Source organism: Monodon monoceros, unplaced genomic scaffold, assembly GCF_005190385.1.
Source record: "Monodon monoceros isolate NGI ecotype Baffin Bay Population unplaced genomic scaffold, NGI_Narwhal_1 Super_Scaffold_3, whole genome shotgun sequence".
NCBI classification, from domain to species: domain Eukaryota; kingdom Metazoa; phylum Chordata; class Mammalia; order Artiodactyla; family Monodontidae; genus Monodon; species Monodon monoceros.
Window position 1 is genome coordinate 13549184 of NW_021703780.1, and position 27164 is coordinate 13576347.

The following is a 27164-nucleotide window of genomic DNA, read 5'->3' on the forward strand; positions in this document are numbered from 1 at the left end:
AATTGAGGTATAGCTGATTTACCATATTATGTAAGTTTCAGGTGTACAACATAGAGTCACAATTTTTAAAGGTTATACTCCATTTATAGTTATTATAAAATATTGGCTATATTCCCTGTGCTTTACAATATATCCTTGTAGCTTATTTATTTTATACTAGTAGTTTGTACCTCTTAACCCCTCACCCCTCTCTTGCCCCTCCCCACTTCCCTCTCCCCACTGGTAACCACTAAAGTAACATTTTTATTAATGGAAAAAAAAAAAAAACCTTAGTTATAGCCAAAATAAATACTGTTCTGCTGTTATCTAGAGCCTTCCTGCTTCAAGTATGGAACAAAATAGGGCTCTGAGAGCACCCCTCCCCATCTCTTCTGGAAGCAAGAATTATCTCAAGGCAGGAAAAATAAGATGAGGACATTTTTAATTGTTTTTTTCCTCCCCTCAAATGAGTGAGGAGAATTATGCCCAGTGAGGGGAAACAGAATCAGTACCTAAGTCAAAAATGTAAATAGGATTGTAGGTAAATGTTTAATTTATTCGTGGGGAAAAAATATCAGGGTTTCTTGAGCATCCATTTTCCCATTTAGTGTGCTGATAACAAATGGTCATTATCTCGTTTCTGTAAAGCAGTGTTTATGAATTGAGAAAAAACTTTAGTCAATAATGTATGTGTCTGGGAGTACTTGAAGTAACACAACTTATTTTCTTAGAAGGATCCCATCATTTAGATCAAATTAATGTAAAATGACTTTCTCCCCCAAAACCTAAATTAGAGAGATTTTACTGGCCCAATAATTAACACTGCATTACACATCTACTTTCCTTTGTACCCTCTTTAATATAGACAAAGCTTTTGCTATAACCATGGAGTATACAATAGAGCAATCTAAAAAATATAAGAAAGAATAATGCCTACCTTACAGGGTTGTTGTGGGGATTTAATGAGACAGTTCATGAAAAGCACTTAATATAATGCCTGGTACATATTAAGTATTCCATAAATGTCAACTATAATTATTCTTCTTCTCAATGTATAAATTTCTATTTAATAAAGAGATGCTTTCTAAAGAAATCTCCAACTTATCTTGCACACCATAAATTTTAAAATAATTACTCTACATAAAATACCTCAGACCCCTCTCTGAATCCCATCCCATTTCCAATGTATTTCTTTCTTAGTTCCTACCTCTTTCTCCTTTTATTATGTCATGGACATAGCTGAATTCCTCTCACAGACCTTTAGTTTCTGGAAAGCAGAAACCCTATTTCATTTATCATTGTATACTCAGTAGAATATGGCTTAGCACAATGTATAGTATAGGTTTTTGGTAAGCATTTATTGAATGAATAAATGAATGCATTAGTGAACAAAGAAATACATGATGACATAAATCCTAGGGTCCAACAGGCAACTACTCCACCGATATTTTAATCTTTTTGAACATTTAGTGTTCCTTTCACACGTCCCAAATTGTTAATTCTCTAGAATACACTTAAAAAAAAAAAAAAAAAAAAAAAAGGTTGTCTGTTAAAAGGAAAAGGTCCATCCCATGTTGACTGAATTTTTAATAATATTAGTGGCCCCAACCCCAGTTTGTTTCATAGATAACATTTGCTGGGATTTTTGGAAATTTTCTGTCATGAAGGCAAGGCAAACACCAACAATAATTTCTAAGCCATAGTTCTTAAGGGAAATCAGAATAGAAAGCATTTGATTATACGCCTACTTTAACAAATAGAGGGAATTACACCCTTTTTTAATGACCCACCCGGCTTTTTGCTTTATGAATACTATATCTAGCTACCAAACAAGTGATGTCATTTGGGTTCAAAAAACAAATCCATGACTCTGTCCCTGTCCCTAAGAAGGCTAATCATAACTTATCAACATCTCATACTTTAAGGATATTGCCATTCCATGCAATAGTACTCTGTACTTTGAGACCTGAGCCAAATTATACTGTCCTACTGAACATATACTTATCAAACTCTATACAATGTTATTGAAAAGTACACCAACAATGATGATCAATTCAAGTCAAATTATATGCAGTAACAATAACTTATATAAATGTGTACTTCTTGACAATTTACAGACTATTATAGAAGGGCAGGACTACATAAGTCTAGCATGGGATGACTGACAGCAACTGGTGTGGGATTTCTAAGTTTTACCTTTTTATCAAGAAGAGACAAATTGGAGCAACATGGGACTTCCATGTTTAGAATATGATTCTCCAGTTTAGAATGTAATTCTTCCTTTAAAGACTTGGTTTAAAAGGCAACTTCTCAGAAGCCCACCATAGTAATTCCATCTTTAACCTCGGGGCTCTTGAGGTTAAAAACTGTGTGAATGAATGAACGAATAACGGACGAGAAGGAGTAGTGAGCTAGGTAATTAATAGAAGTGTGTGTCCAATTACTCTAAGACAGCAAAAGATTGAGAAGTGAACACTGTCCAAAAGATATTTGGCACATAACAGGTGCTTAAAATGTTCATTAAATGGAAAAATTAATGAATAATTCTTTGTTGAACTGTTTTTATGTAGGAGGTACACTTTCTCAAATTATTGTCATTGCCAAAGTAGACACTATTCCCTGTGCTATTATTTTCTTCCCCTAATCTTTGAATCCCTGGTTCCCTGTGAAAAGTTCTTGTAGTTGTACAAAAATGGAATTGGGGGTGTCGTACTATGTGGTACATCTCTCTGTGGACACATGAACTCCCCCCTCAACCAACCCCAGCAGAGTACTTCCAGAAATGCTCAGTCTTTGGAATAAAGTAGCAAGTGCAGAAATCCACTGCAATACAGAGCATGGTGTATGTCAAATCAAAGAAGAAACAGAAGCATGAATCACTCATGAGACTGGGATAGTTTGACCATGGAATCCTCCAAACTCTAAAAATTGTAGGTGTTAACAGCTTAGTGTAAATGATGTTACAAATTTGTTTGTTCCTTACATATCTGATGTGGACATCAGTCATGGTCTGGAATTTAGTCAATGCTTTCCTATTTCAAGATGTTTCAGGGGATAGAATATACCACACATCATCTATGTGCAAACCCCAAGTTTGTCCCCAGCCTGGGACTTTTATGTCCACAGAGCCTTCCCTAGTTAGTCCTCCTGAACTAGCTCCTCCATTTACTACCCACCCTAAGCCTCCATTTCCTTTTCTACTGAATGAAGATAAGAATACATGTACCTTACAGTTGTCATGAGCTTCTGATGAGCTGATGCTCGTAGATATTTTAGCACAGTGCCTGGCACATAAGAAATGATCAATAAGGCCATATATGACAAAACCCACAGCCAACATTGTTCTCAATGGTGAAAAACTGAAACCATTTCCTCTAAGACCAGGAACGAGACAAGGTTGTCCACTCTTACCACTCTTATTCAACATAATTTTGGAAGTTTTAGCCACAGCAATCAGAGAAGAAAAGAAATAAAAGGAATCCAAATCATCTAAGAAGTAAAGCTGTCACTGTTTGCAGATGACATGATACTATACATAGAGAATCCTAAAGATGCTACCAGAAAACTACTAGAGCTAACCAATGAATCTGGTAAAGTAGCAGGATACACAATTAATGCACAGAAATCTCTTGCATTCCTATACACTAATGATGACAACTCTGAAAGAGAAATTAATGGGAAACACTCCCATTTACCACTGCACCAAAAAGAATAAAATACCTAGGAATAAACCTACCTAAGGAGACAAAAGACCTGTATGCAAAAAACTATAAGACACTGATGAAAGAAATTAAAGATGATACAAACAGATGGAGAGATATACCATATTCTTGGATTGGAAGAATCAACATTGTGAAAATGCCTATACTACCCAAAGCAATCTACAGATTCAGTGCAATTCTTATCAAACTACCAATGGCATTTTTCACAGAACTAAACAAAAAATTTCACAATTTGTATGGAAACACAAAAGACCCAGAACAGCCAAAGCAATCTTGAGAAAGAAAAACGGAGCTGGAGGAATCAGGCTCCCTGACTTCAGACTATACTACAAAGCTACAGTAATCAAGACAGTATTGTACTGGCACAAAAACAGAAATATAGATCAATGGAACAGGATAGAAAGCCCAGAGAGAAACCCACACACATATGGTCACCTTATATTTGATAAAAGAGCCAAGAATATACAATGAAGAAAAGACAGCCTCTTCAATAAGTGGTGCTGGGAAAACTGGAGAGCTACAGGTAAAAGAATGAAATTAGAAGACTCCCTAACACCATATACAAAAATAAACTAAAAATGGATTAAAGACCTAAATGTAAGGCCAGACACTATAAAACTCCTAGAGGAAAACATAGGCAGAACACTCCAACATAAATCACAGCAAGATCCTTTTTGACCCACATCCTAGAGAAATGGAAATAAAAATAAACAAGTGGGACCTAATGAAACTTAAAAAGCTTTTGCACAGCAAAGGAAACCATAAACAAGACGAAAAGACGACCCTCAGAATGGGAGAAAATACTTGCAAATGAAGCAACTGAAAAAGGATTAATCTCCAAAATTTACAAGCAGTTCATGCAGCTCAATATCAAAAAAACAAACAACCCAATCCAAAAATGGGCAGAAGACCTAAACAGACATTTCTCCAAAGAAGATATACAGATTGCCAACACACACATGAAAGGATGCTCAACAGCACTAATCATTAGAGAAATGCACATCAAAACTACAATGAGGACACTTAGGTTGCTTCCATGTCCTGGCTATTGTAAATAGAGCTGCAATGAACATTGTGGTATATGACTCTTTTTGAATTATGGTTTTCTTAGGGTATATGCCCAGTAGTGGGACTGCTAGGTCATATGGCAGTTCTATTTGTAGTTTTTTAAGGAGCCTCCATACTGTTCTCCATAGTGGCTGTATCAATTTACATTCCCACCAACAGTGCAAGAGGGTTCCCTTTTCTCCACACCCTCTCCAGCATTTATTGTTTGTAGATTTTTTGATGATGGCCATTCTGAGTGGTGTGAGATGATATCACATTGTAGTTCTGATTTGCATTTCTCTAATGATTAATGATGTTGAGCATTCTTCCATGTGTTTGTTGGCAATCTGTATATCTTCTTTGGAGAAATGTCTATCTAGGTCTTCTGCCAAGAAGATGTGGCATATATATACAATGGAATATTACTCAGCCATAAAAAGAAATGAAATTGAGTTATTTGTAGTGAGGTGGATGGACCTAGAGTCTGTCATACAGAGTGAAGTGAGTCAGAAAAACAAATACCATATGCTAACACATATATATGGAATCTAAAAAAAAAAAAAGGTCATGAAGAGCATATGGGCAAGACAGGAGTAAAGACACAGACCTACTAGAGAATGGACTTGAGGACACAGGGAGAGGGGAAGGGTAAGCTGGGACAAAATGAGAGAGTGGTAGTGTATACATGGACATATATGCACTACCAAATGTAAAATAGCTAGTGGGAAGCAGTCGCATAGCACAGGGAGATCCGCTCGGTGCTTTTTGACCAGTTAGAAGGGTGGGATAGAGAGTGAGGGAGGGAGGTAGACACAAGAGGGAAGAGATATGGGGATATATGTATATGTATAACTGATTCACTTTGTTATAAAGCAGAAACTAACACACCATTGTAAAGCAATTATACTCCAATAAAAACGTAAAAAAAAAAACTACAATGAGGTATCACCTCACACCAGTCAGAATGGCCATCATTAAAAAATCTACAAACAATAAATGCTGGAGAGGGTGTGGAGAAAAGAGAACCCTCTTGCACTGTTGGTAGAAATGTAAATTGATACAGCCACTATGGAGAACAGTATGGAGGTTCCTTAAAAAACTAAAAATAGAACTACCATATGACCCAGCAATCCCACTACTGGGCATATACCCTGAGAAAACCACAATTCAAAAAGAGTCATGTACCACCATGTTCATTGCAGCTCTATTTACAGTAGCCAGGACATGGAAGCAACCTAAGTGTCCATCAACAGATGAGTGGATAAAGAAGATGTGGCACATATATACAGTGCAAGGGGAGCCTTGAGGAGAAATGTATACGAAGGAAGCACAGCTGGATGTGTGTGGTGAGCAGATTTCCAAGGCTGCTAGGGATTGAGGTGCTAGAGGCAAGCAAGGTTAGGCTGGGAGGGAAAAAGGCGGTGACACATCCGAAGGAATCTCGTGGCTGTCTGCCAGCGATGGGCAAAGTCCACTCTTCTACCCCAGCGGAGGGCAGCGGGCGTGTGTGGGGATGGTGACAGACAAGTAACTGCTCATGTTCTTATCTACTGAGCTTCTAAAGGGTGAGCCCTCATTCTCTGGCCTGCTTGGCCATGATCAGAGCAGATTTATTCCGATGCAGAGAGATGCAAGGACAGAGGACGGCTTGGGTGGGACAGTAACTTTTTATACAACACACACACTGGTACACACAACCACATCACTGCCTCTGAGGATGGAGCCCGCAAATACTCTGTTGGAACATAAATGCACTCTTCAAATGACAGAGTCACACATTAATGCAAATTATGTAAATCCTCACTAAGTAACTTGAGTCAAGTGAAAATTACAACCGCATCCAGGTTCTCTATAAACGTTGAGTTGGAGTGCTCTACCCTGCATTTTGTTTCTGTGGTGGGAAGGTGGCTAGAGATATGGTGGTATAACTGTCACTGTCCCTGGGGATCTTCAAACAAATGAGCTATCTTGTGATACAGCTCCAGGATGCCAACTTTCTAAATAAATGTTAAAATGCATTTATCGTCTGCGTCACTTAAGAGGTGGAGGAAGAGCGGGCCACGATTTGAAAGACTTGCATATGGTTTTATTTAACAACTGCTCAGCTATTAGACCACCTAGAGTATTAGGAAGACAGTCTCAGAGTTACGCTGGTGCTCTGAGTACGTCTACACAGAGCGCATGGAGGTGGCCATCCATCAATGGTCTTGTTACTCTGTCCCAAATGGATAAAACTCAGACCCAAACAATCCACATTTAGTAGTACCCTGACACTGCCTAATTTGTATTCACTGTGCAAGTCCTTACTCTCTGACCTGAAGGCATTATTAGAAAGTGAGAAAACAGACATTCCTTTTGGGAAGCTGAAAGGTGACTTTCTAAGCTGCCACTGGATAGAATGACCCATAAAAATAACTTGGAAGGCTGTTACCTTACAACCAGAGCAGGTAATATCTAACAGCTACAGACTGTGCCTCTCTTCTGTGTATTTTAATTAAAGATTTCAACTGCGAAGAGACAAAAGCTGAAAATGTGTACATAATCCATCTAATTTTGCATAATTTCTCATTAGCTGCAGAGCGGATTGTCACCCTGTGTGACCCTGATTTACATGTGATATACGCACATTTACGGGCTTGTGGCATAAAAAACGCTCTGGCTGGGTATCAGCGGTCCTCTTTTTGACTTGCACAGGAAACCATAAGGTTCCCAGTTGGAATTCAGTAGAAGCACATTAGGAAAGGGGACAGTTTTGTATTAGGTTCATGCAACTCAAGTTGCCAGGGTAGCATGAGCTGTTTACCAACTGGTGTTTCAGGCCCTCCTGTTTTAAAGGTTTTTATCTAATACAGTGTGAGAAGACAGAAGTCCACATGCATCTAAGGGTGCGATTATTCACACGAATACGAACACAGCACACGGCCCCCACAGAGCAGTCAATGGTGTCACTTTAACAGTGGCAAGGACACAGAAGAAAAAAGAAAAGAAGCAAAATCAGTTATTGCACTAACAGTTACTTTTGCCCACCTCTCCTTGGAGAAACAATGACTAAAATAAGTAATGTTTAAAGAATGGATTAGTACAGCTCTGAGATCAGAGGATGGAAAGTAATGTATAAATGCTCAGACTTGTGAGGATTGGAGTCTTTCCTTTTCTTCTGAATGGGCACTTTTCAAAAATATTTTGAACGTGAAAAGCTACAGAGTTAAACACTGGGCTGCCTCCTACTTTATAAGGTTATACGCAGGCCCGAGGGGAAGGCCAGGGCAGACACACGCAAAGCTTCATACGTGTGCCGGGGAGGGGCGTGAGTGTGCACACATACACACACATTCCTGCATGCCAAGGCAGCAATCAGGACAACCACACTATGACAAATGCAAACCAACCACAGTTAAGTCCCAAACTCATGATTTTCTATGGAAATAAACAGAGAGAACACGAAGTTTAGCCAAGATTGACTTTTAAGCCCACTTCATGGATACTGTACATTTATTTCTTCTAATATTTGATTCTCAGCGCCTGTTGCAAAGACAGTGTTTACACAGGATATTCAACTTCTGAAGGACGTGGGGGTTTGCTTTTTGCCTCTGTGTGCAAGAAAGAATGGTAAAGCCATATCCCTACTCATTCCAAGTTGGAGCAGAGCTGTCTCAGCTCCTAGCAAGGATTCTCCTTAGAGAGGCCACACAGTTGGAGACGAGAGGCAGGGAGACTCTGCATCAAGATGTATCAGAGGCACAGTCCTTTGGCAACGCACTGAGCGAATGTTTCTGCCAACAGAGGGGCTTCAGTGGGCTCACAGCGTGGGTGAGCTGGAGGGGGCCGTGCATAGTAAGTGGGAACAAGCCAAGTCCAGATCACACCCCTCTCCTCCACCCACTGGTGTCACCATAGCTGCTATTCTCCCTCCTCTTCTGACACCTTCAAAACCTTTGCCTTTGGGCTTCTCTGGTGGTGCAGTGGTTGAGAGTCCACCTGCCGATGCAGGGGACACGGGTTCGTGCCCCGGTCTGGGAAGATCCCACATGCCGCGGAGCGGCTGGGCCCGTGGGCCATGGCCGCTGAGCCTGCACATCCTGTGCCTGTGCTCCGCAACGGGAGAGACCGCAACAGTGAGAGGCCCGCGTACCGCAGAAACAAAAACAAAGAAACCTTTGCCTTCAATGAATGGAAGCTCCGAGACACCTATAACCTTGTTTGCTGAGGTTCTTACTCTTTGACTTGAGAAGATCCCCGCTTCTTGGAGTGAGACTTAGCAGAGAGGCGTTTTGAGTCCCTCCACCTGGCAATTCTACATCAGTGAATCCTATTCCTAATTCTACAGTGAAATCTCCCTAACAAATTGAGGGGCAACAATAAAAAAGAATGAAATATTGCCATTTGCAGCAATGTGGATGGACCTGGAGAATATTATGCTTGGTGAAGTAAGTCACACAGAGAAAGACAAATACTACATGACGTCGCTTGTACTGTGGAAATCTAAAATATAATGCAAACGAATCTATATGCAGAACAGAAACAGACTCACAGATACAGAACACAAACTTACGGTTACCAAAGGGGAAAGGGAGTGGGGGAGAGATAAATTAGGAGTAGGGGATTAACAGATACAAACTACTATAAATAGATAAGCAGCAAGGATTTACTACAGAGCACAGGGAATTATATCCAATATCCTGTAATAACTTATAATGAAATATATGCAAAAAACCCTAATGAAGCAGTACGCTGTACACCTGAAACTAACATAATACTGCAAATCAACTATACTTCAATTTTAAAAAGTTACTTAATAAAATTTAATTAAGCTTTCAAAGAGTAAAATATTTGGATTTATGTAAATTATAAAAAATGAGCAGCAGAAATAGTAAGAGGCCCTGCCAGTCGCCAAGCAAATCAGAAATGGAATTCACTCAACCAGGCACGCCTTTAGTTCTCATTGTAGAGAGCCAGTTGTGAATCTTTTCCTTCCAAGAAAACCTCCTCAGGTGGGCACACGCTACCGGAAATGAACACACGGCAACGGCAGGGGATGGGGTAGAGATGTTTCTTTCACTTGTATTTATCCCTGAGCTCTCCAGTTTTTAACCTTGGCCAATGAGGTCTTATTTTTGTTTTTTCATATTTTTCTAAGGCACAGGGAAACTAGGAATGTTAAAGGTTTCCTACTGAAAAATACTTCATTTTCAGTAAAGTGATTAAAAAATTATTGCCTTAGCATTTTTGACGTTTGTAACGGAGTACTGTTGACTATAACCACTGCTCTGTGCGCTAGATCTTCAGGACTTATTTATCTTCTAGTTGCAGGTTTGTATCTTAAAACATCTCCCCGATTCCACCCTCATCAAGCCCTTGGTAACCACCATTCTCCTCTCTGCCTGTCTGAACTGTTCCCACCATGAAGAAGAAACGATAATTATGTGATGAGACGGAGGTGTTAGCTAACACTATAGTGGCAATCATACTGCAATATATAAAAGTATCAAATCAACGTGTGTGAGTTGATCATAATCACACATCAATCTCTGAATAATAGTTCACTTGTTAATCCACAAGTCTGAGGACTGGAGTGCTGCCTCTGATCTATTACCTGTTCAAGTATGATCAACAGTCCTGAAAGCCAGTGGTGAGACCAGCCTGGAACTCAGGGGTTCTGACCTTCAGTTCCTTTTGTTAATTGTTGCTACAATGTAATTGCTCCTAGAAGCCAAAGCAGAGGTACGGGTTCAAATGAAGGCAGGAAAGAGGCATACACACATGTGTGTGCAAGTGTGTAGGAGTGAGCTGCACACGCCATCATTCCATGATTTGGAACTATCCACACGGCTCATCTGGAAAATCACAGTGGCAGGAAGGTGACTTTTGAACCCTGTTGGGAGCCTGTATTGACTACACCTCCCTCTACGACCTGCAGGGGTTGTATCGGCAAACCCTGGATACTTAACATCAGTATCAAGTTGGCTAACTTCCAGGGTCTGCCCCGTGTTCCAGGCACAAGCGCACATCAGCTCATGCCTCCTGAGAAAGTGGTCATTTCATGAAGAATAAACCAGAATTCTCCTTGCTGTCATTACCTCCCCTCCCCACTTAGAATGGTGGTTAGAGGGATGTTTAAGGAAGCCTCTGGAAGATCTTGCTGGGCGTGGCTTTGATATAGAGAGGATCGTCTGGGATCTCTGACAGGGTTAGGAGTCAAGAGGAGGGAAGTGTTCTAGGGGCCACGGGAGTGTGGGTGCTCTATGATGCTTTAGGAGCCATTCAGAACCTTTGGGAAGATTCAGAGCAGCTCTGGTCGAGCTGGAAGCAACCCTATCCCTGGTGCTGTATCTCTTCTGAGGACCTTCCAGAACCATCTGACGGTGTTGGGTCTGGGCTGGGGGCTCTCCGCTGCATTGGGCACCTGGGCTCTTCCAGGAACGGCTGTTTCTGGTGCCTTTGCAGGCTATTTCACAATGTGCCCACTACGTATAAACGTGGTCAACCAAAAGCAGAGCAATGTTCTAGCTATTGCCTTTTCTTCCCTCTAAAACGCTACCAAGTACTAGATCTCCTTAATTCTTTCATATTTTAAAGCATATAGATATGTTTGACTTCAGGGTTCCATGGAGCAGAGCAAACACAAATATCTACAGGACCTCTCTGAACTCACCAACTTCACAATTGGGAAAACGGGGACCCCACTTCATTTCACTGTGCCAAGCTGTTTACCCAAAGTGACCCATCAGGCACTTGCATTCCTTACTCAAGTGTATTAGTTTAAGATGCCTTTTTGTACAGCTGCATTTTAAGAGTGATTACTCCTTAGCTTACTGTCTAGAAATGCTCCGAATATATTTTACTGGAACAAAAAGTCTAGTTATAGGTCACAGAAGAGCATCATTCTCACCCCCTGGATTCTGCAGATTTTCCCTACCTTCTTAATCATCCTTCAGATTTTTCCCTTCGAAACAGCAGATTTCAGCTTTCCCTAATAATCCAACTCCCTAAATAAGGCTTCTGCTCGGACATCTATCTTGTAAACACCAAAGAGTTTATTATTAGATTTACTCTTTGGGTCTCATGATAGCCCTCCCTACGTGTGCTACTCGCTTTTTCGAAATTTAGCAATGGTAAGTCATTTGGGAGAAGGTCCCTCCTGTGCCCATCAGACGCTCCCTAACTCAACCACAAATGTGGCTGCAACAGCGGAGTCAGTGGTCCACATCCCATACCAAGTTTGCCCGTGAGAGCTGACCCTGTGTTCCAGAATGAGGAGTGTGCACCGTTTCAGCACGCTGACACTGGAGTCAGACTTCAGGGCTAGCCTCAAGATACTCACAGACTGATATTAACCATGGTCTGCTACAAGCATATGGAAAAAGACAGGCTGGAGCAGATCACGAGCAAAGACTCAGTGGCATATTTGCCCACAGTCCTGCTACAGTGGCATAGCTTGGAAAGAGTGTGAGGCAAGGCATGCATCCAGTACTTCACTCTGGAAGGGGGATCATGTGTGTGGAGGGGAATCTATAAATCTTGGAAGGACAGAAGGCAACATGGCTTGAAAGTTATGAGTAATGAGCCGCTTAGGGGGAAGGAAGCTGATTCTGTCATTCATTCTGACAGGGCTTCTTAACGGGAAAGGAGAGGGCTGAGAGTACGGGATGGGCGGGGAGACACAGAGAGAGGACAGAAGGGTGAAGCCAGCCAGGCAAATGAGAATGAGAAATTGCAATTACGGACCTTATGGAGGAGCTGCTGGGAAGCTACTCTGGCCAAAGGAAAATGTTGATTGGACCAGTTTTCAGAGAGAAACAGACAGCCCTTCTGCAAGCAGATGGATGACAAATCTCTGGGAGGAGGCTGTGTTGTTCATGTGTGAAATGGTCTTAGCCAAAGATTAAAAGTGCCAAGCCATGTATGTAAGCAGGAGCCACCTGGCCTGTATGTGGTGGTGGTGGTGGTGGTGTGTGTGTGTGTGTGTGTGTGTGTGTTTGTGTGTGTGTGAAGGATGCAGAGACATTGGCAGCAAAACCTCTAGCTGAAAACTCCAGGACCATTAAACTAAGTGAGTCTCCATGTGTACATCTCCCTCTCGTGCACGCGATTTCCTCTCCCTCCCCACCACCCAGCACCCTCCTGCTTCTTTAACCCTTCTCCATCTTCTACACGTATCTCCTCTCACGGAACAACAAAACTAAGAAACTGCAAGTAAAAACTCAAATACAAGGCAGGATCGAGGGACTTCCCTGGTGGTCCAGTGGTTAAGAATCTGCCTTCTAATGCAGGGGATGCAGGTTCGATCCCTGGTCGGGGAACTGAGATCCCACATGCCATGGGGCAACTAGGTCCACATGTCTCAACTACCGAGCACACACGCTCTGGAGCCCACATGCTGCAACTAGCCCACTCGCGCGCTGCAAGTAGAGAGAAACCTGCGCACGCCAAAAAAAAAAAATCCTGCATGCCACAACGAAGATCCTGCGTGCCGCAACTAAGACCTGGCACAGCCAAATAAAATAAATAAATATTAAAAAAAAAAAAAAAAAGGCAGGATTGCAATGAAGGGACCAGAAATAATCTGCCAGCAAAGGACAAAGTCAGAACAAGCCCTTCTCTCCCCATAAAGCCTGTCCTCGCGGACTGGATTTCCTGGGGAGGTAGAGCAGGAGGGGTTTTTGTGGAAGTGCACAGTCTGGGTCCAAAGGTGGAGCCCCACTTGGCCTTCAACGAGGTCCATGGCTCTCTCCTGGGCAGACGTCATTCCTCACCAGGAATTCTTATTGTTCTTTTGAGGTTAAGGTAAACCAGGTTTCTTGGGAATTCCTTGGTGGACTCAGTGCTTTCGCTGCCAGGGCCAGGGTTCAACCCTTGATCTGGGAGCTAAGATTCGACTAGCCATGCGGCCAAAAAACAAAAAAGTAAACCAGGCTTCTCAACCTCAGCGCTGTTGATACATTCTGTACTGGATCATTCCTCTGTGCAGGGGGGTTGTCCTGTACATTATGGGTGTTGAACAGCAACCCTGGTCTCTACTCACTAGATGCTGGTAGCACCTCCCCAAGTTGTGACGACCAAAAATGTCTCCAGACAACATGCCTCCTGGGGGGGTGGAGCTGAGATGGGAACCACGGAGACGAACCTTATACAGCATTGGTTGGTTCCAAGTGGAGATACTGTCTCATTCTTTGCATGAAGGTTAAACACACACAAATTCATAAACATACGCTCACACAATATTATTAAAGACTCTAAGGATGGGTGGTTCTCATTTCTGATTGTTTTCATACTTTTATCCACCTGATTTGTTGTAAATGCTTCCAAAGCTTGAGAAGAACTTCAAGGGCTCCATTTTCAAAGTGCCCTTCAGTGTTCAGAGCACTGAGCCCTAGAAACTGGGAGGGAAACTTCAGGCAGGATAAACGCCCATTCTTTCCCTCAGCTTCTGCAAAATAATGCTGCATACATATGCATGCCTTATAATCGGGCTCTGCTGACTGTCTGCACCCAAAAGAGAAAGCAGATGCCTAAAGATGATTGGAGAGGTTTTCCACAGGGCTCTGAGGTTGTTTTGAAATACTCTGATTCCTCACAGATTTTCAGTGACTGGAGGGATGGGTCTGTGGGGTGCAGGGTTTGCTGCACTCTGAATGATTTAGCTGACTCAACGGAACAGATCCGTACGTGGCTAGATGCACCTGAGCTGACTTGACATGTATGGATTGGGTCTTTTCTACACGTAAAGTCCAGTTGTGAGAGCTCAGAGCGTGAACAAAATGTGGTCTCTGTTTTCTGGCCGATCGGGGCTACTACTACCAGTATTTAAGTGCTCACGCAGTACTGTAAGAGCTGTACATGCACTCAACCCTCACTACGCCTTTGTGAGGGAGCTATTAGTAAGCCACGTTTGCAAATGAGGAAACTAGACAGAGAGGTTAAGTACATATCCCAGTTACAGCGCTAAAACAGATGGCCTAGTAGAGGGGGGATCTGAACCCAGGGCAGGCTCACGCCAGCGCCCGCACGTCTAACCAGCATTCTGGGCTGCGTTTTCTGCTAAAACAGCTACGCAGCAAACTACACGATCAGGCGGGCTGTGCTAAGCATTATAAATAGCGAAGGAGTGGAAATAATAGAGGGATCTAGGAGCCCCCAGAATGGACAGACTAACTGGCTCTGCAGTTGGAAGGGTTTGTGGAGGAGACGGGGTGTGAGCTGGGTGCTGAAGCCTGGGGAGGATTCTGATGGGCTGGGTCAGAATGAGGGGAAATTGGAGGTGAATGTGCAGGGAATGCTGGAATTATGACGGGGGTCAGGAACGTGGGCTACTGATGGCGAGCAGAGGAGAGAAGGGCTGGGAAGGCTGGCAGAGGTCACCCTGGCCACCAGTCACTGCCCTTGTTCCGTCTTTGCTGTGTGCTGAGAGCTTAGGGGTTTCTGAGGAGAGGAGTAGCACGTTTGAGCTGTCTCTCTTCCTAAGAAACCCATATTCTGCTCTACTACTTCTTCCCCATAAAAAGAAATCCCCCTGTTCTTCCAAACTCCTTTTTCTTTATTGACGGGAGACTTCCCAAATTTCTCATTGGCGCTACCCCATCACGTTTTTAAGTACACGTGCCTGAAAGGCTTGCCACTCAGGCAAAATCACAACGAGTCTCCGAATAAGTTAAAGCAACCGAATTCGCCTGGAATGACATTGTTCTCAGTCTCAACACCCGCCACGAAAATAGAGTTAAATGTTGAAAGGAAAAGAATTCCTGAAACTGACTGAGGAGTCAGTTGCTCAGAACCCCCACCGATGAGGTGCTCGGACCCCGCCCCCCGCCCCGTTCCCGCACTCCTCGGACTACCATTGGACGGAAATGGTCAGATAAGAGGTCATGGGTGGGGAGGCATCTGTCCGCTAGTACATTTCAACATGAGTCACCAAAGCGCCCACGTTTCTGATTTAGTTTTCCAGATCACAGTGGCTACTGAAATAAAGCTATGCAGTTTGTTCAACAAGAACCAAAAAGAATAAAGGAAGGAGGGAAGGAAGATAGGACAGAAAAGAGAAGAAAAAGAAAAGGCCCACCCTGGAGAGGCCACGAGTTATTAAAAAGCCCAGCCTGCGGTCCCCAAAGCTGACAGTTATTATGCGTAATTAGCACAAAGCAAGGTTCTGTATATACACGCTATCTCCAGACATGTTTTTGAAACAAGGGCTCTGCCTTTTACCATCAATAATTTGTCTTGTTGTATGTTGTTACTTACACAGATGTTCCATAATTTTTTGCATATGGCTCAGCCAAAGAGAGCTTTTTCCCCTTCCATTTTTGGGAAAGACACAACTGCATGTGTGAGGGAGAGGAGAATGTCTAGTTTCTACATGATTTCTATGGTGATGATAGGGGTGGATGTGGGGGGGGGGAAGAGAGACTGTGAGTGTGTCAGTGTGTGAGTGTGTGTGTGTGTGTGTATAGTAACAAGATTCTCTACCCAATCCTGCCAACCGCACTTTATCTGACTCTCTTTACTGAGTCATTCCGATGGGATTTGGGAGTACTCGGTACATACAAGGTTCATGGCGTTGGCTGGGATAACACATTATCAAAAGCCTCTCTAAAAAGGGTTTGAATATTTACAGAACAAAAAAGAGGCGGGAGAGATGCGAATACATTTGAGATGTTTTTTCTTTCTTTCTTGGCAGAGCCTTTGCAACTGAGGACAGCAGAGCCCTCTCATGTTTCTCTGACCTTGCTCGGCACCGTCCAATATGCACATATACGGTATCAGAGAACGTCTCTGCTCCATGCTTTCTTGGGAAGGAAGGTCCGTGTGCATGTGGTTTATCTGGGGTGGGGGTGGGAGTGTAGTTATCAGAGGGAGGGGTGAGGTCAAATCCAAGCATACTGGGTTTTGAAGATAAAGAAATACGACTGGCTGAAGAGAAGAGGAAGAAAGGCAGATTAAAAAATATACATCATCTTTTTTATTGCCATACCACCAATTGAGAGAACATTCTGCTGGGGGGGATGTCTGCCAAGGACTTCTAATTCAGTTTGTTCCACCGTTTTATTTTTAAACTCCAGTGCAGATTTTATTCCTGGAATGTTATAGGATTGGTGTGGGCAGAAATGGGCAAATTTACTTCGGAGGTGTTTTATAACAACTTGGAAAAGACCCTCTAAAAGCCTTCAAGTCCATTTCAGGGGTGAATGTCATTTCCTTTTTCTTCAGAAAGCTACCTTGATTTTTTAAAAATTTTGTTACAAAGGAAGACTTGACTATACTTTGGAAAGCATTTCAAAATAACGATACTATCTATTAGGCATTTACCATGAGCCAGGCAGGGTAACAATTTGCCTTCTCTCTCTCATTTAATGCTCACAGCTCTCTCTCACATATGCGTGAGAAGCCAAGGCAGGAAGGAATGCCAGAGCTTAAACTCAAACCCCGATCTTGACAACATCAAATCCTTCTTGGTCACCATGTAATTATGCTTCCAGGTTATCAATGTCTGGCAACACATACATTTAATTAAATAAATATACAAACTCTGCCGTTAGGCTACTATCTATTATTCTAACAGGATGGTGGCACAGGGAGATTCCTCAGCCTGCTTTTCTGTGTTGATGCAGCCGAAGGAGGCTTGCAAAATTTGTCCAGTCTCTGGGCAAAAGTTTTGGTGGTAGGCGTGTAGGGCTATCAAGAGAGCAGAGGAATTGGTGGGTGTATATATATATATATTCGGTACGCGGGCCTCTCACTGCTGCGACCTCTCCCGTTGCGGAGCACAGGCTCCGGACGCGCAGGTTCAGCGGCCATGGCTCACGGGCCCAGCCGCTCCGCGGCAGGCGGGAGCTTCCCGGACCGGGGCACGAACCCGTGTCCCCTGCATCGGCAGGTGGACGCTCAACCACTGTGCCACCAGGGAAGCCCTGGTGGGTATATATTTATTTCAAAATGCTGATGGCACCAATACCCAAACTTGTTCACCACCCTACCCTGGCAATATTAAAGACGGATAGAATATCCCTCCCTACCCCCGTCCGCCAAAAGCATTTACTTCACAAATCGATTTTCTCTGTCACCACTTATTTTCACATTTTGCTCAGTGATCCTGAGAAACCTCATGGAAAATCGCAATGTTACATTTGTTAAACTGACCCTGCAGGGCGCTCTACCACTAGTACATGCATCATCCCAAGAGGTAAAAAGGCGAGTCTGCCAGGCTCATGCTGAGAATATCATCATGAAACCAACAAGGATATGCAAATCTGTCTGTTCTAGCTCATTTGCATAGCCTTTCATTGGCTTTGCAGAACCTCTATACTAAATGTCAATTTCCTTTTCTTTCCTAAAGCTTATTAGCTGTTTGTGATGTTTACAGTTTGAAGACCAAACAGATTTAATAGCTAAAACATTTAAACTATATAATTAAAAAGCATGTGAGGAAGAGGAAAAAAGAGGCTCCGATGTAGATCAAACGCAGAGATGTACTTGTGCTGTTAAAATATGCTTTCCAAGTTTGGAAGATGCAGAGGCCTCATGCATGTCTGTGCATGCATAAGCACCACCACAAAATTTGCTTAACTTACTTTTTTTTTTTTTTTGCAATGATTTAGAAAAAGTAGATAGATTTGCTTATAGACAACCAAGGGCTTCAACCTAGTCACTGAGTACACATTTTACTCATGACAAAGTCTGCCAACATCTGGGCTGGCATTCAAACATTGAGTTTCTATGTATTCTGATTCCTCAAAACAATATTTTAAAACTCTTTTGATATTTTCTGAGGCACCACAGAGCTCAGTCCTCACCTCTCAGTTCAGACTGAATATATTGCAATAATATTCTCCTGTGAAGAAGTGCAAAGAAGGCCTTTCCCACGTAGCATTTATCTACAGCATCAGTGCAACAAATACATGATGGGTTCTGAACCAGAACCCATTTCCCTGGTGTGTCAGACTCAGGAACTGGGTGAAGGTTTGGAGAAACCTTGGCAATGTCTATACATATTTTTAAAGTAATCACCTAAGTAGGAAGCAGCATCTTATAGACATGCTTTATGGAATCAAGTGGAGAATCTTCTGTACTTCAAATATGGCAGCTGTGTACAGTACCTACTGCTATTAGTCCTTAGTTCAGCAGCTCTGCCAAGAAGTAACTGGTGGTCCACACCTTTGGAATACTTCTTTACTGTCAACTTTAGAACAGTTAGCTGATACCCCAAATTTCACATGGGCTACAGGAGAAACAACTATTCAACCTTAAATTAAATTTTATGGTTGGCTTTAAGAAAAGAAATGTCAAACATTCTTAGGAGATTCTGGAGGTGGGCAGAAAACAGCAATCTGCCACTACAAACAGAGAGGTTTTTCCAGGTTAAGCATCTCCTTGCCACCTGGAGCCCAGGTGAAACCGTGATAAAACATCACTGGAAAGCTTTAATACCACTGGGGCTACAGGCACATTTATGTCTTGATGGAATGCAGTTGTACAGCTCCTTACTGTCAAAGACAATCCATCCTGTTTTAAATTCCTTCCTCCCTCTTAATGGTGATGGGCAGCAGAATGAAACAGGTTGCATTCAACAGCATGAAAGAGAAAGCAGGCAAGAAAAGCACTCAAAGTAAAGGCAGAAATGGTGATGCTTCAGCCACAGTCCACAGACCTAGGTCTCACTGGCTCTACTGATGAGTTATTTCCAAAGCTCAGGCAAGCCAGTAATTAGCTCTATGCCTCTATTTCCTCCTCTGCTAAAGGGTCACCACACATCCTTTGACCTCAGAGAATTTTTGTGAAATTGAGAAGCTTACAAAAAGCACTGCAAACACGGATGCCAAACTATTATCTCATAATTCAACATGCCCAAATCAGACGGAGACAAGTGAAACCCCAAATTAATTTGATACCATATGCTATGGGCTGCATTTTCCAACAGCCTTCAGAAATTGGCATTTATAATATTTGTGGGTTCATCCTTTGCCGTGTACAGAAACATGTGCACACATCAAAACAGACCCAGTTAAATCTTAATTATCCGGTGGAGGACTGTCCAAGATTCTTACTGTTTCTCCTTTTTCCTGTTGCCCATTTTTTAGCCTCTCTGGCAATTCTTCTGTGATCAAGGAAAAGAGATGGCACGTAAATCAATAAATCCCTTGCCTTAGTCAGTGTAACTTCAATGATCTATGCCCCCTCAGCCTCAATTGGCAGAAATAAGTGAGAAGGCATTATAAGTGTGCTCACAGCTAGATGTAAACATTTATCTGCATTATTGGGAAATGAAGTATGCACATACATTAACTGAATTGCTCTTCACTTTCTAAAAATTTACTTAGCAAATGGAAATTTTTCTAAGATCTGTTTCTTTCATAGTGCTACATCTAAGTAGCTGCCTTTTAAAATAAAGAATAAATTTTAACCTTTGATGAGTCAGTGTTATCAATAACCACCCATTCATTATGATGCTATACCACATAGCATAATTTTCTATCTGCTTTTGAACACTCTTTCCTCTTTCTTTGATCTCAGCCTAACATGTGATACATCTCAGTTATTTTTTCATTCAACAAATCAAATACTGACGCAGTGTCTCCTATACGCCAGGCACTATGCTACTAGGAGCTAAGGACTGAATGAGGAAAACAGGAGTTGTCCCTACTCCTGGACAGACTGCATTCTATTTGGGGAGAAAAGACATTAACGACACAATTACACAAATACATATGCTTGTATGTGAAAACAGCTCTCAGAGAAAAGTATAGGATGATGGGGAACAGTTGAAATTGGTGTAAGAAGGCCAGGAAATCGGGGCTTCTAGAGAGAGATGAGGGGACTAGCATGGTGGCAGTGGAAACGGAGAGAAGTGGGTGGATCCAAGAGATGGGATCAGTAGGACTTGGTGACAGATGTAGAGGAAGAGAGAGAGAGAAATACCTCAAGGATGACTTTTAGCCGCATCTGTCTTGGGAAAGTAGATGACGCCAGTAACTGGGACGGGGCACGCTGGAGGAAGATGAAGTTCGGTGGGATGGAGAGGCTTATAACCTTGGCTTTGAACATGTTAGGGTGTGCCTTTGTGATTTCCAAATGGTGCTACTGAGCAGGCAGCTGGATGTACAGGTCCAAGATTGAGGAGGAATCTGGAGATATAAATGTGGGAGTCTTGGGGCCATCAAGAAGCTGTGGGTTGGGATGACATCATCTAAGGGAAAAACATAACTTGAGAAGTGGAGCGTTACTGGGGACTAAGCTGTGAGGAACACCAACACTTAGGGGGATAGAGAGAGCAGGTAGAGAAGGGACACCTGAAAACTGCATTAAGGAGGAAGGACCAGAAAGGCAGGATGGAAATCAGAAAAGAATGGTGTTAAAGAAGCCAAGGGAAGAAGGTGTCTTAGAAAGGAGGGCGTGAATAGCACTGGCAAAGCTGCTGAAGATATCAAGTAAGCGGAGAACTACTATTTTGAAGACTCACAAGAAGATCCAATGACACGGAAGTCACTGACAGCCCCAGCAGGAGATGGGAGTGTGGACTGGCAGGGGGCAAAGGCCAAACTGGAGCTGCTGAGAAATGCCATCTCCTAACAGAGGCATTAGAGCATCGTGGACAAGGATGCAGGCTCTGAAGACAGACTGTCAGAGCTGATGTTCTGGCTCCTCCACTCAGCTAGGAGACCTAACGTACGTTACTTACTTTCTCCGGGGCTCAATTTTCTCACCTGCAAAAGGTGAGTCATAACGTCCTTGGGGGACTAATAAATGTAAACCACTCAGCACAGTGCCTGACATATATTAGCTGCTCGATAAATGCTAGTCCTTTATTATTATTGACACTCTCTTAACCGACAGAGTCAATATTTATTGAGCAGCTACCTGTCAGGCACCATACTAGACTCTGGGAAAGAACAACAACAAAAAATCATTATTACTCCTCATGGAGATAAGCAAAAAGTTTGATGATGAGATATTTTCTACTAAATGGTGATAAATGTTAAGCAGAAAAAACACAGCAGAAAAGGGGGTTAGGGCAGTGGTCTAGATTGCCATGTTTTAAAGTTTGTCAAGAAAGGCCTGATAGAGACAGTAACGTTTGAGCAAAAGCCTGAAGAAAGCAATGTGGTGATTTAGGGAAGAGTATTTCAGGTTGAAGGAATGGAAGGTACAAAGATCCTGGGGTAGGAGGACAGAGGAGGGAGGCCTTAAGGCTGAGACAGAACAAATGGGGACTAGAGAGTAGGAAACAAAGTCAGAGGTGGGAGTGCTTATTGATGTGTTTTTGTTGTTGTTGTTGTTTTTTAATTTTATTTTTTGGGGGCTGTGTAGGGTTTTCGTTGCTGCACGCAGGCTTTCTCTAGTTGCGGCGAGCGGGGGCTACTCTTCGTTGCAGCGCACGGGCTTCTCATTGGGTGGCTTCTCTTGTTGCAGGGCACGGGTTCTAGGTGCGTGGGATCCAGTAGTTGTGGCACGCGGGCTCAGTAGTTGTGGCTCGCGGGCTCTAGAGCACAGGCTCAGTAGTTGTGGTGCACAGGCTTAGTTGCTCCACGGCATGCGGGATCTTCCCGGACCAGGGCTCGAACCCATGTCCCCTGCAGGCGGATTCTCAACCACTGTGCCACCAGGGAAGCCCGAAGTGTTCTTTTTAGGCCCTGATAAGGTCTGTGTACGATGATTAAAAAAAAGAGGGGGGAGAATACTAGAGGAAGGAATAAACTCACTAATGTGCATCTGAGTGGGAGTAAAAGGATATTACATTGAATCAAATTATGGGGAGAAGAGGGAAGAGGAAGAAAGGGTTACCTGGAGTTTCAATATTTTTTCCCAGCTTACTGAGATATAGTCAACACACAGCACAGTGTAAGTTTAAGGTGTTTGGCATAATGACCTGACTTCCATATACTGGGAAATGAGTACCACAATAGGTTTAGTTAACATCCATCACGTCATATAGATACCAAAAAAAAAAAAAAAAAGAAAAAAAGCTCTTTTCCTTGTGATGAGAACTCTTGGGACCTACTCTCTTAACTTTCAGGTATACCACACAGCAGTGTTAACTACAATCATCATATTGTCTATTACATCCCCAGGACTTACTTCAGTCTTATAAATGGAAGTTTCTAAGTTTTGACTACCTTCATCCAATTCCCTCACCTGCTAGCTCCCACCTCTGGTAACCACAAATGTGATCTCTTTTTCTAAGAGTTTGGTTTTTTGTTTGTTTGTTTTTAAGATTCCACATATTACATGAGATCATACAGTATCTGTCCTTCTCTGGTTTATTTCACTTAGCATAATCTCCTCGAGGGCCATCTACATTGTCACAAATGGCAAGATTTCCTTCATTTTAATGGCTGAATAATATGGAACTTCAATATTGCTCAGAGTAGGAGCAATACCCTTAAAGGGGGTATTAAGGATATAATATTAAGGAATTAATATAAATATATCCATTATAGCAAAAAATAAATAATTACTTATATTGAAAAACAAAGGCTAGGCATTAAAATGATTATGTACAGAGAAAGGAGAAAATAGATGGGACAGAGAGGGAAGACAGACTTCAAAACTTCACTTGTTTTATAGGTTCAATTTTAGAAATATTTATAAAAAATTTTACATAATTATTGAACAAAAATAATTTTCTAAAAACCTCTTTTAAAAACTTCAAATAAAATAAAATAAATGAACTTAAATGTATATCCAGTTACTGGCATAAACGTACGGAGAGGAACTATTCCAAGTGATCCCAACACACTGTAATGTAACTGTATATCCCTAGCCCAATGGACTGAAAGCCAGAACAAAACTAAACAAAAAAAGTGAGAAGGTAGTAAGCATACTGTTGGAGTGTCACTGGCGTTTTTATTCAGAAATTATGGTGCGTGTAGTGTGGGGTAAAGCAAATGAGTAACTCGTGTCGGTGTGATTGAGAACTGCTACTTTCAGCTTGAAAAATAAGGAAATGCTGGTGTAAGATGAATGAGATCGAGAAGAGTTTTGTGGTACACACCAGTATAACCTCATGATGTATTTCACCTTAACAATATATATATATACACACACACACACATACTCGCTGTATAAATTTATAGATAGATATATATATAGAGAGAGACTGATTCATTTCCTAGCTCTGGCTGTGCCCACTGAAAAGGCTGAGAAACAATGACAGACCCAGTCATAATGAGCACCCCTGAGCCCAGACTGTGGTCTCCAAACACCATTGCTTGCTAACAGGAAACAGGTTTCCTTAGAAAAAAGCTGATCCCAGGTCTGAGGCAGGAAATGTACAAGATGAGCCTGGAACACACTGTCATGCTAGAAAGCAAGACAGCTATCAAAAAACAACTAGTACTGTACGAAAAGGACTCAGCCGCCAAACTGAATAGGTTGCCAATCAATAGTCAAAATGAGGCCATTTGAGCATCAGTAAGGGTAAAAACTACAATGGAATGAAACACATCAGATGTATCTTACTTAAATTTATGAGCTTACAGTAATGCTTTTAAGAAATGGTAACTGGGGGGATTATGAAAAAACTTTATGTTGAAAAAAGAATCAAGTATTTACGTTGCTTTTTGTACAAAACCTGAAGCACTGAGTAAACAAATAGTAGATGAGGGGAAGTTTCTCTTCATGAACAATGATTCCTGCTAATAAATGAACAAAGAATAACAGAATTAGACTAGCACCATTTTGCAATCCCCTGTAAATTTATGAATTTAAACAAACATCTCATTGCAAAAGGATATACTACTAACCAGTGAACTCCTGACGGAAATACACAAGACCAACTATGAAGTTGTCAGGCAAAACAAAGCGAAGCAAACCAAACAATGCCTCAAGGACTTCCTAGCAGTTCCCAGGAAGTGCAGGAGACAAAGGAACGTGCCTAATACCACCGCAGAGATACAACCATCAAAATCCAGATGGTGGATATTCTACTGGACAAGTGATCTGGTTTCTTGAACAGAAAAAAACTAAAATAAAAAAGAGATGGAACCAGTAGCTTAAAAGAAGAAGCTTAAGGGACATAGACTACTTGTATCCTGATTCATGTAAACTGTAAAAAAAAAAAAAAAAAATCCTACAACATAGCAAAAAGATTTTTAAGACAATTAGAGAAGTATAAACACTGGATATTTGATGATATTAAGGAATTATTGTTTATTATGTTTTAGGTATGATGATGGTATTGTGGCTTTGTATGAGAAAAAGAATCCCAACGGTTTATATACATACTAAAATATTCACAGATGGTATGATGTTGGGAATTTGCCTCAAAACAGTCTGGGTACAGGGGTGGGGTAGATGAAACTGTGCTGATGGCTGTTGAAGTGGGGTGATGGGGTATGGGAGTTAATTTTATGATCTCTCTACTTTTGGATAGGTTTGATATTTTCTATAACGCAAGATTAATGTTCCTTCAGGAAGTCAACAGTGTTTCTCAAGTGTGGCTTCCCACAGCTGTCACTTGGGGTACTTATTAAATTTCGTATTCTGCACGTTAGTCTACTTGGGGTACTTAATAGCAGTAAAAGTCTGCCCAACCCTGATTTCTGAAGCACAATTCCTAGGTGTGAAGCTCTGAAAATTGCATATATGCAGGTGAGTCTTCTGCACACCCCATTTCGCTTTACTTATTTGCATGAAATAAATTATTTCTACTTTCAAAGAGTTTTAAACAATTAAATCTCAAAACTTTTTCCTACTAAAAAACCTTAGAGGAACCTAAAACATCCTTCACACACTGTTTAATTTCCAATAAAAGATTTCCTCTCCATGTCACATGTCAACAAGCCAGTGATTTTAACCACCTATTACGGGAGTAGGGTATCAGATCATACTTTTTAAAGTTTGCTGAGCACTGGGGGTTAATAAACTAGAGCAAAGAGCCTAATATAACTTGGACCAAGTCACAGAAATGTGCCTCTTTTATGGACGACAAGCTTAGCGACAGAAAAGATGAGCAAAATCCTAAACAAAATTAAAAACCTGATCCCCATCCAGCTACATCATCAGTTCGACAACTGTCCCTAGAGTCACAAGAGCTGTTTTTCAAAAAGAGGGGCCACTGTCCTTAACACAAAAAACGCACTTCTGACGACGGTACTTATCTTTAGAAGCTAGCAATCTGTTGAATGACTCGGTTTCTTCCGTGAGCAAACAGTTTACCAGGATGATGAACAATCGCCACCAGACAGCAATAGCAAAGGTGTGGACAAAGAATAGAGAGTACAAAGGGGCAGAATCAACACTTACTAAGCGTCACTACGGTGCTAGTGGCCGTCTTAGAAGCTTTGTATAAGTTTTCTAATTTAATCTTTCCTGAGGCATGTAGCTTTTTATACTTGTTTTAAAACGCCAAGCATTTTACCAAGGGGCTTCAGAGCATCCGCATTTTTAAATTGAATTTCTCACTATTTAGCAACTAATTAAATTAAGCATTCCATGTGTCACACAGTAGACTAGCACTTAACACAGGGGTTAGTTCTAAAGTTCCCACCCAACACGAAGTGTGTGTGGGATCAAAATCAGCCTTAAGATTTTGAGATTTTAAGGCGTCAAGCAGATCCTAACACTCTTCCACTCACATGTTTCAGTGGCTTCCTCCACATGTATGGAGAAATCTACAGGCCTGGTCCTCTTCAAGGCTTAGAAGGCCATGTATGGTCTGACTGCAGCTGTGTGATACTCCCTTATTTCCTGCCCATCGCCCTCCTTTGCTCTGCTCTTGGCATCCTGGCCTCCATGTTCTGTACCACAAGCCAGACACAATCCTGTTCCGTCCCAGATTTCTCCTCCTCTGGCAGATCACACAGTGTGTTCCCTTCATGGGAGTTTTGCTCAAATGTTGTCTCCCTCTGCCTGAGGAGCTGCGCTACCTCTTTCCCCCGCCATTCTGATTCTTCTTAGCTTACAATCAGAGCGTTTCAATCAGAGCGTTCATCACAGCTGACCTTGCAGCATATATTCCCTGTTTGTTTGCTGTTTATCTTCCACTCTAGAATGAAGCTTCTGAGAGGCAGGGACTTTGTTCACTGTGCTGACCCAGCACCCGTAAGAATGCTGGCACAGGGAAGGCACTAAGCATTACTGAATGAATAGAAGTCCCCGAGAGTCTAGGGCCTAGACCGTGCATCAAGGATAGTCTAGAATGTTTTTGTTTATACCACCATGTGCAATAATTACCTCAAACACTGAAGTTTAGAAACCACTGAGCTAGGCTAAGCCACGAGGGGAAAGTCTGTAGCAGGTGTGTGTGTGGGCGTCCAAACCGCTGTGCCTCGAACATCCCTGGTGGAGAGAATTCTAAAGCATTCTTGCTAGCATGAAGCATTTCCTTAATCCCACTTTGATAGTAAGTCTCTGTATCTTAAATATTTAGTTGATTTTGCTGTTGTTGTTATTGTGAGGGTTAAAGGAGATGATAGCAGAGTTCTCCAG

General features: G+C 42.0%; 1 protein-coding gene across 3 annotated transcripts in view; it reads right to left on the reverse strand.

Moving 5' to 3' along the window:
* The window catches only part of ATXN1 (ataxin 1), a 386096-nt gene that overhangs the window by 96022 nt on the left and 262910 nt on the right, over window positions 1-27164 (reverse strand). The gene's annotated exons all lie outside the window — the stretch shown is intronic.